Consider the following 19,330-nt stretch of genomic DNA (forward strand, 5'->3'; position numbering starts at 1 on the left):
CATCTTTCCTGAAATGTGGCACCCAGAACTGGACACAATATTCCAGTTGAGGCCTTATCAGCACGGAGTAGAGTGGAAGGATTACGTCTCATCTTGCTTACAACATTCGTGCTGATGAGTCCCAGAATGCTGGTCACTTATTCAGCAACAGTGTTACGCTGTTGACTCTCATTTAGTTTATGATCCACTATAATCCCCAGATCCCTTTCTGCACTACTCCTTTCTAGGCAGTCATTTCCCATTTTGTATGTGTGCAGCTGATTATTCCTTCCTAAGTGGAGTTCTTTGCATTTGTCCTTATTGAATTTCATCCAATTTACTTCAGACCAATTCTCCAGTTTGTCCAAATCATTTGCAATTTTAATCCTATCCTCCAAAGCACTTGCAACGTCTCCCAGATTGGCATCATCTGCAAACTTTATAAGTGTACTTTCTATGCCATTATGAAAATCATTTTGCTGTTTGATATTTTGGAGTAAATTTTATCCTTGTGTGAGATGCAATTGTTGACATAAGGAAAGATGTCTCTCTTAGTTATGCAATCTGATTAGGTCTTTGTGATACATGCTCTTTCATAATACTCATTGCTTGCTCACACTATTTCCATTTAAACTATTAACCTCCTAAAGTCAAGAGGACATCTTTAACTGAAGGAATCTGCAACACTTGAACTTGTGTTTCACAGTATCTTCAATGGGGAACTGACCTTTGCACAACACCTGTATGTCTCTTTCTACAGGTAGAACTTACTGTGTCACTACCTTGAGGAAAGAGTGCCAGATCTATGTACTAACAGGAGAAATTGAAAGGTCACCGTTCCCCTCTCCCACCAATATAACCTGGTGGTTAAGACAATTACCTGGAAGTGTGCAGACCTGCATTCATAGTCCATGCTCCAGAACAGGACTTCAAATCCAGATCTCTCACATCCCAGGTGAAGGCCCAGCCACTGGGCTATCAGGCAAACGAAGATGCCCACCACCTTCTTGTGTTTTCTGAATTTAGAACTTAATTTCCTTGCTTTTATTAAACAAAAGACCTAAAACACCTAAAATTGAGATGAAATGTTTCATTTGACCAGACACGTGACCTCTCCAACCTTTTTGATTTGCTGAAAATTTTCAGTTTCAGTTTGCCCTGAACCAAATCTCTTCCCCTCTCTGAATATTTTGGAACTGATAAACAAAGAATCAGGTAGTCATACAGCTCTAGTGACAAGTTTGAGAATTCCTGCAGGATATGACATCTAATCCTAATATCCAATAAAAAGGAGCTAGCAAGAAATTTCTTTTGTGAGCCACCACATGTACTTCTGTCCCTTTAAGTTTCCCTTTCAAACTGCTTGACAAAAAGCTGGGTATGGGAATGAATGATACAGTTCACACTGTTCTATAATATGATGCCACCTTCCAGCCTGCTTTTGACCTCTTTTCTGCAGCTGTCCTCAAACTCATTGGCACACACATCAAGAATCCTCATGTTATGAGTGAGAGGCCATAAATACATTGATGTATAATGCATCAAAGAATAATTCAACAACAGCAACTTCATTATATCTGATACAGTCAACACTAGGCGGGTTTGCTAAACTAGCCAAGATGAGATGAAATTTGGAAATTAAGCTCAAAAATATATCAAAATCCAGATTTATTGTTTGAAAAGCTGTAGCGCTTTCACCTTGCTCTTTTAAGTAAGATTAAATGTACTGTCAGTCTTGATATCTGACACTTATGTTCTCTATCTGGGATAATCAGTTGCATTTCCAGGGACATAGATTTGATCCAATAAGTTTTTCCATCTCTAATTAAGGACAGGTTGTGGCTTTGCCAAAAGCCCTGTGTATGGGGTAATGTGTCATTATGCTAACTCCGGAGCAGCTTGGGAAGCAGACTCCAGTTCTCCCCTGCTCCAGTGTGTAACTTGTGCCAGCCCTATACCTACTGCAGCATACAGGCCCTGGTATCCCAGCACAGCTATGCAGCCCCATTCACGGGGAGGGGGGAAAAGAAAAGTAAAGCTGTACCCATATCCTGCCTGTGAGAATCAAATAGCCAGTGTAGGGCAAGTTCTCAGTGCCCCACCTTGCATCCCTTTGTGCCCTGTGTGGGAACACAAGATGAGCCAAAATCTGTTTCCCTAGTTTGATATTTTGAAGTAATCATTAGGGCATGTTTGCTGTATGATCAAAGCTACCACTTCTAGCTTATTGTAAGTCTGGTTGACATGTGGCGGGTTTAAGAATTTCCAGCACAGTTGCTGATCTGATGATGAGCAGAGCAGGTCACAGTAATCAGCTGTCTGTGAATTTGTCCTCTGAATGTTTCACAAAATGTACTTGAGATGGAATGGAGCCTCTTCAGTTCCTGATGGCTAGAACACAGCCCCGCGGGTTTATATCAACGGAGAAATATACATGACTGTACTAGAATTCACATCACTTAGAATTTTCTGAGTAATCAGATAAGTAGGCAAATAGTAATTCCTTGGAAAAGCCAGACAAAATGGTTAGGTCTTTAGCCCCCTAATCTTTTAGTTCTCAAGCTGGGGAGCATCCAAGACTCAACAGGGAGTCAAATTGCACCTTTAGCCCTGGAGGAGGAAAAGGAGGGGAGATCTCCTGCAATGAGGCTGAAGGAAAGAATAAGTAGATTGACATAGAAGCTGAATTTGCATGTCTCCTAGTCTAAAAGGAAAGACCAAATGGTCCTAGTCTTGCTAGGTGATACATGCTATCCTCCTTTTAATGAGAAAAGTCATCCCGCACATTATCTTATCAATAGGTGGCCCCATAGCCAGATGCCACTTGTTTGTTTTTAAGAGACCTGCTGTACATACCTATTGTATCTGTTGGAGAATGAAGGCAATTGTGTAACACACAGGTCCTAAACAAGTGTCAGGGAATTGTAACTACCCTACCCTTCCCATTTTGGAGGGAACCTACCTCGAATCCAGCTAGATCATAGAATCATAGAAGATTAGGTTTGGAAGAGACCTCAGAAAGTCATTTCGTCCAACCCCCCTGTTCAAGGCAGGACCAACACCAACTAAATCATCCCAGCCAGAGCTTTCTCAAGCCGGGCCTTAGAAACATCTAAGGATGGAGCACATGACTTATGAGGAAAGGCTGAGGGAACTGGGATTGTTTAGTCTGCAGAAGAGAAGAATGAGGGGGGATTTGATAGCTGCTTTCAACTACCTGAAAGGGGGTTCCAAAGAGGATGGATCTAGACTGTTCTCAGTGGTACCAGATGACAGAACAAGGAGTAATGGTCTCATCCTCTTTGGAATCCCCCTTCAGGTAGTTGAAGGCTGCTATCAAATCCACCCTCACTCTTCTTTTCTGCAGACTAAATAAACCCAGTTCCCTCAGCCTGTCCTCATAAGTCATGTGCCCCAGCCCCCTAATCAATTTTGTTGCCCTCCGCTGGACTCTCTCCAATTTGTCCACATCCTTTCTGTAGTGGGGGGCCCAAAACTGGACTCAATACTCCAGATGAGGCCTCACCAGTGTCGAATAGAGGGGAATGATCATGTCCCTTGATCTGCTGGCAATGCTCCTACTAATGCAGCCCAATATGCCATTAGCCTTCTTGGCAACAAGGGCACACTGTTGACTCAATTCCAGTTTCTCGTCCACTGTAATCCCCAGGTCCTTTTCTGCAGAACTGCCCCTTAGCCACTCAGTCCCTAGTCTGTAGCAGTGTATGGGATTCTTCCATCCTAAGTGCAGGACTCTGCACTTGTCCCTGTTGAACCTCATCAGATTTCTTTTGGCCCAATCCTCTCATTTGTCTAGGTCACTCTGGATCCTATCCTTATCCTACAGCGTATCTACCACTCCCCCAAGCTTAGTGTCATCTGCGAACTTGCTGAGGGTGAATCCATCCCATCATCCAGATCATTAATGAAGATATTAAACAAAATCAGCCCCTGGGGCACTCTGCTTGATTCTGGCTGCCAACTAGACATCAAGCCTTTGATCATTACCCGTTGAGCCCGATGATCTAGCCAGCTTTCTATCCACCTTATGGTCCATTCATCCAATCCATACTTCTTTAACTTGCTGACAAGAATACTGTGGGAGACAGTATCAAAAGCTTTGCTAAAGTCAAGGTATACCACATCCACCGCTTTCCCCATATCCACAGAGCCAGTTATCTCATCACATAGAAGGTAATCAGATTGTTCAGGCATGACTTGCTCTTGGTGAATCCATGCTGACTGTTCCTGATCACCTTCCTCTCCTTCAACTGCTTCAAAATGGATTTCTTGAGGACCTGCTCCATGATTTTTCCAGGGACTGAGGTGAGACTTACCAATCTGTAGTTCGCCGCATTGTCCTTCTTCCCTTTTTAAAAGATGGACACTATATATGCCCGTTTTCCAATCGTCCAGGACCTCCACCAATCACCATGAGTTTTCAAAGATAGATTTGACCAGATCCTGTGTTTAGGATGTTCTATTATACAACCAGGGGTAGAATGTTTTGGTACTAGGGTGTAACTGTGGGCTTTAAGCAAAGCATGGAACAAGGGGCCTCCAAAGTTTACACAAACTGTAATTTCCCCAGAGCAGGTACGGCGAGTTATATGGGCCCATGGTGCCTGTGCTCCAGCAATATTAGGGCACGGGGACCCAGCTCCACCAATGTTCAGGACCACCATTCACTGAGCTAAGTTGAATGTCTGTGGTGGAGAAAGAGGGAGCACCCATTTGTCATGAGCAGCATTCAGACTTGCTAGTGTTGAACTCTTTCCAGTTGTTTGATTGAGATGCAAAGAAAATAATCTGTTCTAAGAGCCTTATAGATGGGTGACCTCAGATACAGCACTATGGTGGCCTCTGTTGGCCCGAAGGTTGAAGTTCTGTGATGTATTGTTTTAAACTACTGCTGTGATGAGCAGCACAAAAGAGAGTGAAGCATGGAACAATTACATCCAAGTGTATTAAAATCCTGACTTTGCCTTCACTGACAAAACTGTAGCTCCTTGAATTGCTAAGTGACTCAGCTCAAGACTCAGAGTTAAAACTAACCATTTAAACCATTTTGCAGGTATCCGTTATTCAGAAATGAAAGAGTCTTTATAGATCATCCTCTGTCCATTGGCAGGGAAGTTCAAGTGATCAAACACACCACTAAGGCTGTAGGTGAACTAGACATAATAGCTCTGTGACCTGACAATCTTTATTTGTCTCTCTTCAGTTAAGAGGAAGTTTGAACAGAATACATTTTAGCAACAGTAAAGGAACAAATGGAAGCCCAGGTAATTGGCTGTCATTCCAGAGAGCACTTAAGTGGCATACAAAATTTTAAACTGAACTGTCAGCTTCCATTGCTGTACTTTTATTCAGGCAAGTTGGTTTAAATTTAACTTTGCACAGTAAAAAGATTTGGTCCCTGATCTGTCAAACAGTTATGCACTTGCTTAATTTCATTATCTACTCATGTGCATAAGGTTCAGCACACATGGCTGCAGAATCAGGACCTATGTTATTTCTTTAAGTCGTCTTGTTTATTTTTATATGGTATTGATCATCTCTTTGAATATTTGCCTAATTCTCTAGTAAAACCTTTCAAAGCCAAATCAGCTGAAACAATACTCCCCTCTACTGGAAGGCTCTGGTACTCCCAAAATATGCATAAAATGTTAGAGGGAAGATGGGTGAGGTAATATCTTTTGTTGGACTAATGTCATTGGTGACAGACACAAACATTCAAGCTTACACACAGCTCTTCACATCTGGGAAATTTTTCAGAGGTCAGGTCTACACTACAAATTTACACCAGCGCAGCTGCACCGCTGTAGCGTGTCTGGTGAAGAGGCTGTAAGCTTAGGGGAGAGAGCTCTCCTGTCAGGTTATTACTCCACCTCCTACGAGCGGAGGCAGCTATGTCGGTGGGAGAAGCCCTCCTGATGACATAGTGCTGTCGACATGGCGTTATTGTCGGTATAACTAGGTTGCTCGGGGGTGTGGATTTTTCACACCCCTACGCAGCGTAGTTATGCTGAAGTAAGTTTGTAATGTAGACCTGGCCTAAGTTTCCCAGATCTGAAGAAGAGCTCTGTGTAGCTTGAAAGCTTGTCTCTCTCACCAACAGAAGTTGGTCCTACAAAAGATATTACCTCACTCACTTTGTCTCTCTAATATCCTGGGACTGACACTGCTACAATGCTGCACACATACCTAAAATGTTGAGATCTTAACTAGTTTTGCTGGGCTTGTAGTTATTATAGTTTGTTTGTTTGTTATTTTAACAGGTGAACTGTACAGTTTTAAAGCTCTTGTATTATTCTCATTCCCCCCAGTGTTTAGTTAATATCAATGTTTATTACATTCATTATTTGTCTGCTCTATAAACTCTTGTCCAGACAAATTGTCTGAGCAATACTTGTAAGACCTTGTTTAGATGCTGTCTTTCTGAATTTAAAGGCTAGCCACTCGGAAGAATTGTACTTTATAGTATTTTCCGTGTAAATAGTATAGCTTTTCTCAAGCTGTTTTTAAACTGTTTATTCCATATGACCTTAATAAAATAAAATTTGTTGGAAATATCTTCAAGAAAATGACTAGTTAACTTTTTCAAACTTACCAACAAATAACTAAATCATCCCCTATACAGAAGAAGCCTAAGGAGGGGATGAAAAATTGAGGGCTGTAACTCAGTTTCTCCTCAACTTTCTTTTGGGAAGAGGCTTTGCTCTTCAGCAGAAACTGTGGTGGAGAAGGGGAGGAGTTAATTCCCTTCCCCCAAATCATGGACGTCTTGTGATGTATATACCTACAGTGGTACAGTGTCCCTTTCAGGGTAGCCAGGCAATCCCTGTTGGAAGTTGCCCCAAGCCCTCCTCCTAGTTAGCAGGGCTTTCACTGTATGGAAAGGCTACCAGTGAAAGGTTATGGTAACAGGGATCCTACTGAACAATTCCCCCAATCTTGAGGGGAATGACCTCATGTGGGAGGCTTTCTTCCCAGCTTTGTCTCTCCTGACCTTGATGCATCCTCCTCTGCCCTCTGAAGGGGTTCTGCACAATCAGAAGACGGGGTGGGAGAAGATGTGATGCAACAAAGCCAGGACTCCTCACTTCCATGCCCAGCTTGGAACCATTCCACATGTGGAAGCAAATCAGATGGTCTGGCTCAGTATTTGCCAATATTTTATATAGAGCCTTTCATCCTGAAGCGTCTTAGAGTATTCTTCAAATGGAGTAAATCAAAAGGAATCATTCACCTACCACTGAAATTCAGCTACCTATAGGGTGAAACACAGCTGTCCTTCTGAACATTATCTTCCTAGATGAGTGGAGGCTTGAGATTTTCATCTCCATGGTCACATAGAAAGGGACTTTATCCCTGAGGAAACAGCACAAGATTCCCATAAACAGTGTGGCTGGAGTCACCTGTTTTGAACAATTCACAAAAGAAAGGGAATCTCTCTGCTGTTTATCAGTTTAATATATTATTTAACATTTATATTGTAGTAGCATCTAAAGGCTCTTGCCAGGTTGGGCCCCATTTTGCTAGGAACTGTGCCAACATAATACATGAATTTTAAAGGCTTTTGTATCTCATTCGTTGCAGCTATAGACCTCATGTCTGGGTATAAACTATAGCACCCATCAGGCTTAAATGGGTGTTTACAGAATGGGGGAAAGAGTCTGCAATCCAGCACCATGCAACACTCAGAGTATAGCAATCGCGGCTAAAGAAGAAACCAGCAACCACTCTGTGGTATTTGGCTTCACACTACAGTACATCCTGTTTTAATTATAGGAAATGTTGTGGTTAAATTTAATAAGTACAGCACAAGGAAAGTTGATTTTTATTGGCAATCACTGTATCATATATTGTAATAGACAAATTACCTTAAACATTAGACCATCCTGTGCTTTGCTGCACATTGGGATACCCATATTTGCCATCCTTGCCTGTCAACTGCCCTTCTTTCCAAATCTTTCCATTTCATGTTGAGGTGCTTGATATCGTTCAGAACTGTTCATTTCCATGTTATTCATGGTCCTTCTCTCTTTCTTCTTGCTTTTTCTGGCTTCCATTCAAGGGCAGTATTTGGTAAGCATTCTTTTTCCATTGTCAGACATCACAGTCAGTGATGTCTTCTTTTGTAGATTATTTGTGAGGGGCGACTTGTCCAGTAATTTTTCTGATTTCTTCATTCATCTTCCTATCTCTATATGTTATTCCCAATATTCTTCTCAGACATTTGTGATTAAATGCATCCAGCTTTTGCGTATCTTTCTTGGAAAGTTGTCATGTTTCACTGCTTTATGTTGTGATGGCGATAACAATTGCTTTGTACACGTTCAGTTTTGTCTTGAGGGAGATGTTTTACATGCCTTTCAAAAGGCATTCAATAGTGTAATCAGAGAAACAATGTGGAAAATTGTGGCACAATATGGAATTCCAACAAAATTAACCACTATATAAAGAGCGCTGATCTTCAGCGTGTTCACATTGCTGATTGATCAATATGTCACATCACTGCAAAAGTTGTATGTAGATTTCCAGTTTTCTATCAAGTGCACCAAATACTGCACATAACATTTATAAATTGTGCAGAGTATACCAATCAAAATTCTTCCTGTAAAATTAAGACTTCTTTGGCGGTAAACCTGTGTTACTTTATAAAGATCTTTTGATAGGGAACAATTTGTTTTGGAAGTAATCCTTGAAGAATTAACATACACACCCAGGCCCCTTGGCTGCCTGCACAGGGCTATCATTGATTTCAGAGGGAGCTATGCATGTGCATCCAAGGCCAGAGCTTGTTCCAAACAATGTATCAAAGAGAAAAGTTACTACAGACATTACATTCTCCAACTACATAGTTATAAACTTCAAATGCCAATTTCAATTGCAATGCATGATACACTGTTTAAAAAGTGAAAAAAAGATTGGTTAGCATTCCTGCAGCCTTTATGAAATAAGGGGTTCTTTGCAAAGAAGGAAAACATCAGGAAAGAACATAAGAATTAGCCATTGGAACAGTATAACAAGGGATGGAATATTATTTATTTGTTTCTAGAGTCTCCATCACTCAAAGTGTTTAAATCAAGACTGGATGTCTTTCTACAAATTATGTGTGACATTGACATAAACTGTGATCGTATAGATCATTGTTGCAACCAGGGTCCTTTTGTTGCACCAGTTCTTACACAGAGGAGGCCAAGTGGGGTGTCTATAGGAAGGTTGTAGTTTGCTGGTTATGATTATGCTGTCTGTATGTGTGTATCATTTTTGTATTTGAAGTTATGAATCTTAGCAATGTATTTGTTTGATTCTCAGTAGCCTCAGTGAAGCATTTGGTCAGCTTCTTGAGAAAGGACTATTCTCATTAAGTGTCCAGTCAAGAAACACTTAACTACCAATGGACTTTGGGAGACACCAATCCACATCTGAGCTTTCCTGGGAATGTTCAAACTAATATGTAAACAAAAGGCATCCACCTGCAAAAACCTGAATCATTCATAGACATGTGACTTGTCCAGGTGACTGCAAACTCCATCTTGTTGAGGGGATTTTACACAGGAGAACAAAGGGGTTTCCACCCACAAGAGAAATACTATATACGGCTCTGGAAACCCCTCCACTGTGGTCTTCAGCTGGCTCAAAAGCTAGCCTCTCCACCCCAAAGAGATCTTTGAAAGAAACTGGAACAAAGAACAAACTGATGGTGGGGGAAGTGATTGCTGGAAAGAAGCTTATTGAAACATCTCTGAGGGTGAGATTTCATCTGTAATTAGTTTCTTGCTGTATTAGGTTTAGACTTGCGTGTTTTTGTTTTATTTTGCTTGGTAATTTACTTTGTTCTGTCTGTTATTACTTGGAACCACTTAAATCCTACTTTTTATATTTAATAAAATCACTTTTTGCTTATTAATTAACCCAGAGCAAGTAATTAATTCCTAGGGGAGCAAACAGCCAGGGGCGGCTCTAGGAATTTCACCGCCCCAAGCACGGCGGCACACCACGGGGGGGGCGCTCTGGCGGTCACAGGTCCCACGGCTCCGGTGGACCTCCTGCAGACGTGCCTGCGGGAGGTTCACCGGAGCTGCGGGACCAGCGGACCATCCGCAGGCATGCCTGTGGGAGGTCCACCGGAGCCGCCTGCCGCCCTCCCGGTGACCGGCACAGCGCCCCCCGCGGCATGCCACCCCAAGCACGCGCTTGGCACGCTGGGGTCTGGAGCCGGCCCTGCAAACAGCAGTGCATATCTCTCTATCAGTGTTATAGAGGGTGGACAATTTATGAGTTTACCCTGTATATGCTTTATACAGAGTAAAATGGATTTATTTGGGGTTTGGATCCCATTGGGAACTGGGTATTAGGGTGCTGGAGACAGGAGCACTTTCTAAGCCATTTTCAGTTAAGTCTGCAACTTTTGAGGGATGTGGTTCAGACCTGGGTCTGTGTTTGCAGCAGACTAGTGAGTCTGACTCAACAAGACAGGGTAATGAAATCCCAAGCTGCCAGGGAAAATGGGATCAGTAGTAGTCCCAAGGGGGTGTCTGTGACCCAACCCATCACATTATGCTCCAGCCAATCACAAGTTATCAAGCCTAATGCTGGAATTACTGCATGAAATTCTACAACTTGCATTATGCAAGAGGTCAGACTAAATGATTACAATGGTCCCATCTGTCCCATGAAATTTATGAATCATGCCAGATCAGACCATAGGTCCACTGGCCAGTCTTTAAGCATGTTTATCCAATACTAGATGTTGCATATGGAAGTGTAATACTTCCATAATGGACAACTATGCTATGTTATGGAACACTAAACCCTAGCTTCAGGCAGCTGGTTTTAATTCATGAAGTATGAGAGCCAATATAATTTTTATAATTAGTATTTTAATTGTGAATGATGTTTTTATTCTCTATAAAGAAAGTCTAAGTTCTTTTTTTTCTACTAAGCTCTTTGTCTCCATAATATCTTGAGGCAGTGAGTTCCATGGGCTAATTATGTGATATGTAAAAAACACACTTTTTAGTATCACTGTTTTTTTTTATCTTAGTGAATGTCCCCTTGTTCTGTAATATGGAAATGGGTAAATACAAGTGACTGAACCTCTCTGTGCCTTTCAATATTTCACATTCCTCTGCCATGTCACCACTCTAAAAATAGTCCTAGTATTTTTGATCTCCCCTCTAGGTGCTACGGTAGGCAGCTTGGAAGAAAATGTTTTTTTATCTCCTATAACCACAAGCTTCCAATTTAAAAAAGAATATTTCATGATGCTACTGATAAGGCAGCAGAATGATTTAATTTTGCAGATAAATAGGGAACATATTTCTCCTTGAAGTAGTTCTTCATTTTAATGGTGGCAAATAAAGACCCAAAATGTTTCCCTGTGCTGTAAAACTTCTGTATCAGACTTCTGGTGTTAGTCAGTAAGAGACAGCAGAGCATGACCTAGAATTCCCTTAAAGGTTAAGGAGAATGTCAAGAGAAAAATAATGTGCCATTAATCTTTCCCCAATAAATAACGACCTGTTACCATTGGCATTAAAAATAGCAATTGCAGCTGTCTAGCCTACACAGATGAACACATCTTCTAAACACTTGTGTCTGCGACTTTCATGTGGGATTTAATCCAAGCCTATACTATATTTGATTCTAATAGACTGGCCGGGACCTACAGGTGCTACATACTGGTGTATATGTCAGCCTTTGTATCCTTAGATCTTCTGATGTATCTTTTTAACATAAGAGGGTATGTATTGGGCCAGATCTTCAGCTGATGTACGTTGGCCTAGCTCTAAAGTCGATGGATATATACCAATTTGCATCAGTTGAGGATCTGTCCCATAAGCTGTCCTATGCAAAAAGTTCAAGCATCATAGGGCTACAATATAAATTATGTCTATTCTGGGCAGGAGAGATTCATAGTCTCCTTAGACTTTTCCTTCACTCAGGGTTCATTTTTTGTTGTTGTTGTTTTTAGGAGATCCAGTCCTGATGCCATGATGAGGACCATAATAGACATACCAATATAGCAGTAAGAGCTCCCTTGTGCTGCAAAAGAAGCTGTCTGTTGCAAGTTAAATTATCTAGAAAAATATCAATGTCCCAAAGATGTTCTGTTGTGACAGTTTTACTCTTGTCAGAACTTAGATTGTGGGATGATGTTCGGCTCTTCAGCAGCCTGGGTGGGGGCAGTGAGGAAGTACCATGTCCCTGAGACAGCAGCCATTCAGTTTTCCAAGGGGAGGCTCACAGGTGATGGACCTAGAGGGTTGGGTGGATCAGTCCTTGTGTAATGGCCTGCACAAGTGGAGTAGGACAAGTATGAGCTGAACTGAGCTCTGAATGTCTCTTTAACCCTGAAGGTTGTCTTGGACCAAGAGAGACAATCTGCTAAGGAAAGGGTATCAGAAACTATGATGGGGATGGTCAGATCTGGTGGTTGGACCCAGGAAGTTAGAGCTGGAATCAAGTGTCCAGAGCAGGGTTGGAGCAAGGCCAGAGTTAAAGCAAGGCTGGAGCAGGATTAGGAACAGGGCTAGAGCAAGGGCCAGGCTGGATCAGGCTAAGGTTTGGTAAGTCTGTTGCCACCATCAGGCAGGGAATTGTTTTAAGACCTAAAGTGATGTGGAGCAGACTGAGCTGCGGTTCCTCCTCTGAGGCCTACGTACCTTCCCTGAGAGTCACCTGACCAGTTACTGACTTGTGGATTGGCTGGAATCTAGCCCAGGACAACTCCTCAGTTTATGTGACTTACTCAGGCTCTCATTCAGGGATGAGTCATCACCTTGCAAGGGGAAAATCAAAGGAGTTTATGGAAATTTTTCTCAATTACTTGAGGCAAGCACTTTGGCTATCATGGTAGAGTCCAGACTTTCAGTGTGAAGGATCCTTTTGCCCCTTACTTGATGCCCCTTTAAAGGTTCAGGTGAAATACTTATTTGTTCAAAAAATGTGACATTTTCTGAAGTCTAAATAGTGGTTTAAAACATTTAATCAAAACTCTTATTTACCCTGAAGATTGTTTACAGAAGGCATGAGGCTTTCTTCCTTTATTCTGGGACAGATAAAAAAGGAATTTAATGCACAAGAAAAAGAATAACAGAAAGTAATAAAAGTTTAAGCCAGAGTATAGCAGAACCTTGATATCCTGTGTCTCTGATATTAGATCAGTGGTGGTGAATGACAATTCATGTGCCTTGTGATAGTACTGCTTCAAAAAGCCTTTGATATAGTCCATATCAAGTGGCTATTGAGGAAATTAAGTGATATGGAATGAGAGAACTCTCCATCATGGTTATTTAACTGGTTTGGAAAGAGGGTAAGAGTAAATTATCAGTTTTCCAGATGAAAGGAGGTTGCTGGGATAACTCAAGGATCTATACTTTGGCTGATGTTTAATGTTAACAATGCTCTGTCACTTCCAGTTTTGACTAAGGAACTTATAGGACCTCTAACAAAGCTAGTCAATTAGGTAACATGATAGCAAACTAAATTTAATATAGACACATGAAAGACAATACATTTTGGGAAGGATAATTTGAGTTACAAATTAAATGTAGCCACTCAGGAAACTAATCTAGATATCATTGTGGCTGGTTCAATGAAAACATCTAGTCATTGCACACTAAAGATAAAACCAAACAGTATGTTAGAAAGGGATAGAGAGCACTATTGAAACTATTATGCTGCCATAATATTTGAATCAATAGGGTACCCTGAGCTGTACTCAGAATGCTGAGTTCAGTGTGAGTTACTCTAGTTCAAAAAGCATGTAGCAGAAAGACAAAAATGGGTGAGAGAAGTATAATGGAAACAATTGCTTCCCCAAAGGTAGGGTGGTTGAGTGGATTGTCTGTTTAACCTGAGAATTCAGGCAATGTGGGTTCTGTTCCTGGTTCTACTGCTGAACTTCTATGTGACCTTGAGACAATCATTTCACTTCCTTGTGTCTGTTTCCCTTTCTACCTGTGGTCTGTCTTCTTCATTCAGACTATAAATTCTTTTGGGCCATGGACTTTCCTTTACTGGCTAGACAGGTTTAGACTAGAAATAAGGCACAAACTTTTAACAGTGTCAGTAATTAACAATTGGAATAATTTACTGAGGGCTGTGGTGGAAATCTTGTGGTCTGTGTTATGCAGGAGGTCAGCCTAGATGATCACAGAGGTTCCTTCTGGTCTTAAAAATCTATGAATTTCTATGTGTTAGCACAGTGCCTAGCGCAATGGAGCCCTGATCTTGACTGAGACCTCTAGGTAGGCACTACCGTTATACAGTCTTCCCAAGCCTTTATTATTTGCTTTGTCATACTGGCTTTGTGCTGCAGCCCAAGATAGCATAGCATGCCTACCTATCACTGCTAGAAGTGAGCTTAGCCAGAATTCAGACAAACATGATGAGGTAATTTGATGTCATAACCCAGGAAGCAGCATCCAACAATAAAATGAGGAAGAGTTCAGAAGAATGAGAGTAAATGAAAGAGGAAAGGAGAGCAAGAAACAAGTTTGAAGGTAAGAATAAGGGATGTAATTCAAATGCAACTGAGTCATAATGTTTCCTTAATTAGTCTTCAGGGCTCCCCAGTAAGGTAAGTAATATTTGTATAGCATGCTGAAGATGTAAAATGCTAATTTATTACTACTACTTAGAGGAAAAGATCTCAAAGGCAAAAGCAGCTATCCATTCAAGTGCAAGGGGAAGGAGCTAGAGGAGGGAGTAAATGACTAACCTAATGGATGACAAGGTGGGTGAGGTAATATCTCTTCTCGGGCCAACTTCTGCTGGTGAGACAGACAAACTTTTGCACTTACACAGAAAAGCGCTGCATAAGCATGAAAGCTTGTCTCTCTCACCAATAGAAGTTTGTCCAATAAGGGATACTACCTCACCTACCTTGTCTCTCTAATATCCTGGGACCGACATAGCTACATCAACACTGCATATAACCTAACAGGTGGCATGCTCATTAAAATATACACCAGCCCTTACCCCCACTGAATTCCAATGTTTCTCCAATCTAGAGGCTTTAAAGAAAAGGTTATTTTACCTAAAGCCAGCTGCTCTAAGGTAGATACCTGGGCTGTGCATGGCAAACCACTCTTGAAGATCTCGGTTAGCTTGTTTAGGTATGAGACTATCTTGCTCCTAACCACTTGTGAGAAAGGCTAAAAGCCATGTAAAGTTGGACCTTGCAAAGGGAATTAAAACCAATAGTAAAAGGTTCTATAGCCATATAAATAAGAAGAAAACAAAGAAAGAAGAAGTGGGACCGCTAAACATTGAGGATGGAATGGAGATTAAAGATAATCTAGGCTTGGCCCAATATCTAAATAAATACTTTGCCTCAGTCTTTAATAAGACTAATGAGGAGCTCAGGGATGATGGAAGGATGACAAATGGGAATGAGGATATGAAGGTAGATATTGACCACATCCGAGGTAGAAGCCAAACTCGAACAGCTTAATGGGACAAAATCAGAGGGCCCAGATAATCTTCATCCAAGAATATTAAAGGAACTGGCACATGAAATTGCAAGCCCATTAGCAAGAATTTTTAATGAATCGGTAAACTCAGAGGTTGTACCGTACGACTGGAGAATTGCTAACATAGTTCCTATTTTTAAGAAAGGGGAAAAAAGTGATCCGAGTAACTATAGGCCTGTTAGTTTGACATCTGTAGTATGTAAGGTCTTGGAAAAAATTTTGAAGGAGAAAGTAGTTAAGGACATTTCGGTCAATGGTAATTGGGACAAAATACAACATGGTTTTACAAAAGGTAGATTGTGCCAAACCAACCTGATCTTCTTTGAGAAGGAAACAGATTTTTTAGAGAAAGGAAATGCAGTGGATCTAATTTACCTCGATTTCAGTAAGGCATTTGACACGGTTCCACATGGGGAATTATTAGTTAAATTGGAAAAGATGGGGATCAATATGAAAATTGAAAGGTGGATAAGGAACTGGTTAAAGGGAAGACTACAACGGGTTGTACTGAAAGGTGAACTGTCAGGCTGGAAGGAGGTTACTAGTGGAGTTCCTCAGGGATCAGTTTTGGGACCAATCTTATTTAACCTTTTTATTACTGACCTTGGCACAAAAAGCGGGTATGTGCTAATAAAGTTTGCGGATGACACAAAGCTGGGAGGTATTGCTAACACAGAGAAGGACCGGGATATCATACAGGAAGATCTGGATGACCTTGTAAACTGGAGTAATAGTAATAGGATGAAATTTAATAGTGAAAAGTGCAAGGTCATACATTTAGGGATTAATAACAAGAATTTTAGTTATAAATTGGGGACACATCAGTTGGAAGTAATGGAGGAGGAGAAGGACCTCGGAGTATTGGTTGATCACAGGATGACTATGAGCCGCCAATGTGATATGGCCATTAAAAAAGCAAATGTGGTTTTAGGATGCATCAGGCGACGTATTTCCAGCAAAGATAAGGAGGTGTTAGTACCATTATATAAGGCACTGGTGAGACCTCATCTGGAATACTGTGTGCAGTTCTGGTCTCCCATGTTTAAGAAGGATGAATTCAAACTGGAACAGGTTCAGAGACGGGCTACTAGGATGATCCGAGGAATGGAAAACCTGTCTTATGAAAGGAGACTCAAAGAGCTTGGCTTGTTTAGCCTAACCAAAAGAAGATTGAGGAGGGATATGATTGCTCTTTATAAATATATCAGAGAGATTAATATTAGATAGGGAGAGGAATTATTTAAGTTTAGTACCAATGTGGACACAAGAACAAATGGATATAAACTGAACACTAGGAAGTTTAAACTTGAAATTAGACGAAGGTTTCTAACCATTAGAGGAGTGAAGTTTTGGAACAGCCTTCCAAGGGGAGCAGTGGGGGCAAAAGACATATCTGGCTTCAAGACTAAGCTTGATAAGATTATGGAGGGGATGGTATGATGGGATAGCCTAATTTTGGCAATTAATTTTCGCAATTGATCTTTGATTATCAGCAGGTAAGTATGCCCAGTGGTCTGTGATGGGATGTTAGATGGGTTGGGATCTGAGTTACTACAGGGAATTCTTTCCTGGGTGCTGGCTGGTGAGTCTTGCCCACATGCTCAGGGTTTAACTGATTGCCATATTTGGGGTTGGGAAGGAATTTTCCTCTAGGGCAGATTGGCAGAGGCCCTGGAGGTTTTTCGCCTTCCTCTGCAGCATGGGGCACGGGTCACTTGCTGGAGGATTCTCTGCAGCTTGAGGTCTTCAAACCACAATTTGAGGACTTCAATAACTCAGACATAGGTTAGGGGTTTGTTATAGAAGTGGATGGGTGAGATTCTGTGACCTGCATTGTGCAGGAGGTCAGACTAGATGATCATAATGGTCCCTTCTGACCTTAAAGTCTATGAGTCTAACTTCTAGCAGTTTCTTTAGAACCTTAAGCACCAAATGCCATAAACTGTTGCCATTTGAGCATGATTTGAATATACACATACACAATAATGCACACATTCAACCTAGTCACCTCCCCAGCATATTTGATCCAATCAGTAATACATTGGTCCCCTGTGATATACCCAAAGAAGGGACCAATGCACTACTCTACATTTACCATTACTTTGGGAAATATATTCATGATTGTGACAAGAAATTGCCACTAGAGGACACTGAATCAACATGAGACCTTGATAAATGGCAGGAATATGGACATTAACAAACTGGCTTATGTGCATTCATATCACTGCCTTCTGCTTGGTGGAATAAGTGACTATAAAAGGCATCTGCCATCCCCGCATACTCCCTTAACCAGGTGTGGCCCTGCAGGTGAGCCCTGCTTTAATTTCCCCAATTGGGGCATCAATAAGTTAGCATGAGAGGATTTGGGCAAGGGGAAGCTAAAAAACAAACTCACAGAATAATAAGACCTTTTTAATAAGGTCTCAGAGAAGGAGCAGCTATAACAATTCATAAGGCCCTTACTTCCAGTCCCCGGTTCAAAGCTCCCAATCCCAGAGTCCACAAAATTAAGTCTCTGTGTCCCTAAGAGAGACCATCCTCCATTGCAGATTGCATGGCTTCTAGTCCCCTCTCTCTTGCAGCTCTTTACAAGGAGTACCTGTCCACTTCTCGGCTGTGTCTTATTAGTGGGTATCTGGCCCTTAAAAAGGCAGAACACTCTGTTACTGCAACCCATTCTTGTTTAATGAACACTGTAAAATGTGGATGCTTTGATTTGTTGGGTGTTCAGCAAATCACTTGGTTTGGTAACAGTGAAGTGAGTTTTCTACCTTTGGTTTGGATTTCAGTAATTTTTATGACTGTCAGTTCCATGGGACAAGGTACATGCTTTAATCTGGGGTTGGGATGGCCCTAGCCAACATGGTGAGCACTACTGGAAATAGAGCCACCTGAGCAACACAAATCCCTCACAGTCACCTAGCAGGGAAGAAGGCGTTTGCCCTAAACTCAGCCCAGGTTTGGTAGAGAAATCACAAGTTGTGATGAACTACCCAAAGAAGAGGAGCTGAGTTTTGAGTTCCTAATTCTATTATGAAAGTTTGACACATTATTTCTGTCAAATAAACAGCTCTATCCACTTCACTTTAGGGCACAGTCCGTTTCTACTTTGTTATTAAACAGAGTGCAACAGTCTATGCACCTGATATTGCTACTTGTAAACAGCACCATATATGGACTATAGATAGCCAATAAAATCAGTAGTGGAAAAAAGAAGGCTTTAAGGAAGAGCAGCAGGAACAGTGAAATTGAAAACATTGGGTGCAGAGGTGGGGATTAATTGCATTTGATTTAAGATATGCAAAAAATTGCTGACAAATTTTAACTGTTGCTTGCTTGGTCAATATGTTTTGCACATTCCTGATCTACTTACTGGTGCTCCCTGTCCCTTGCTACAGGGCAGGAAGGCCAGATGTTCTGTGTCACATCTAGGGCTGGGTGTAAAATAACAATTCTGTTATGCAAAAAAAAATATGTTTTGAAATTTGTTTTCATTCCAGTGAAGAATGAAACCCACCTTTTGGAAAAATGTAACCAAAAATGGGATTAAAAAGACCCACCCCAGCATGGCCAATAACCTGGTAGTTAGGACACTCACATGGGATGTAGGAGACCCAAGTTTGAGTCCCTGCTTGGCCTGATGTGGAAAAGGGATTTGAATTTGTATCTCCCACATTGCAGGACATTTCTGTGGGCTGAGGGAATAGTCTGATGTGAAGCTCCTGTTTGTTTATTCACAATTATTGCAACAAGGATGTGGGTCTTCCACTTCCCAGGTGTGAGCCCTAACCATCAGGCTATTGGCTGTTCTAGCATGAGTCACTCCCTGAACCTCCATCAAATACAGGGCTGGAGAAAGC

This window comes from Mauremys reevesii, linkage group 1 (genome assembly GCF_016161935.1).
Source record: "Mauremys reevesii isolate NIE-2019 linkage group 1, ASM1616193v1, whole genome shotgun sequence".
NCBI lineage: Eukaryota > Metazoa > Chordata > Testudines > Geoemydidae > Mauremys > Mauremys reevesii.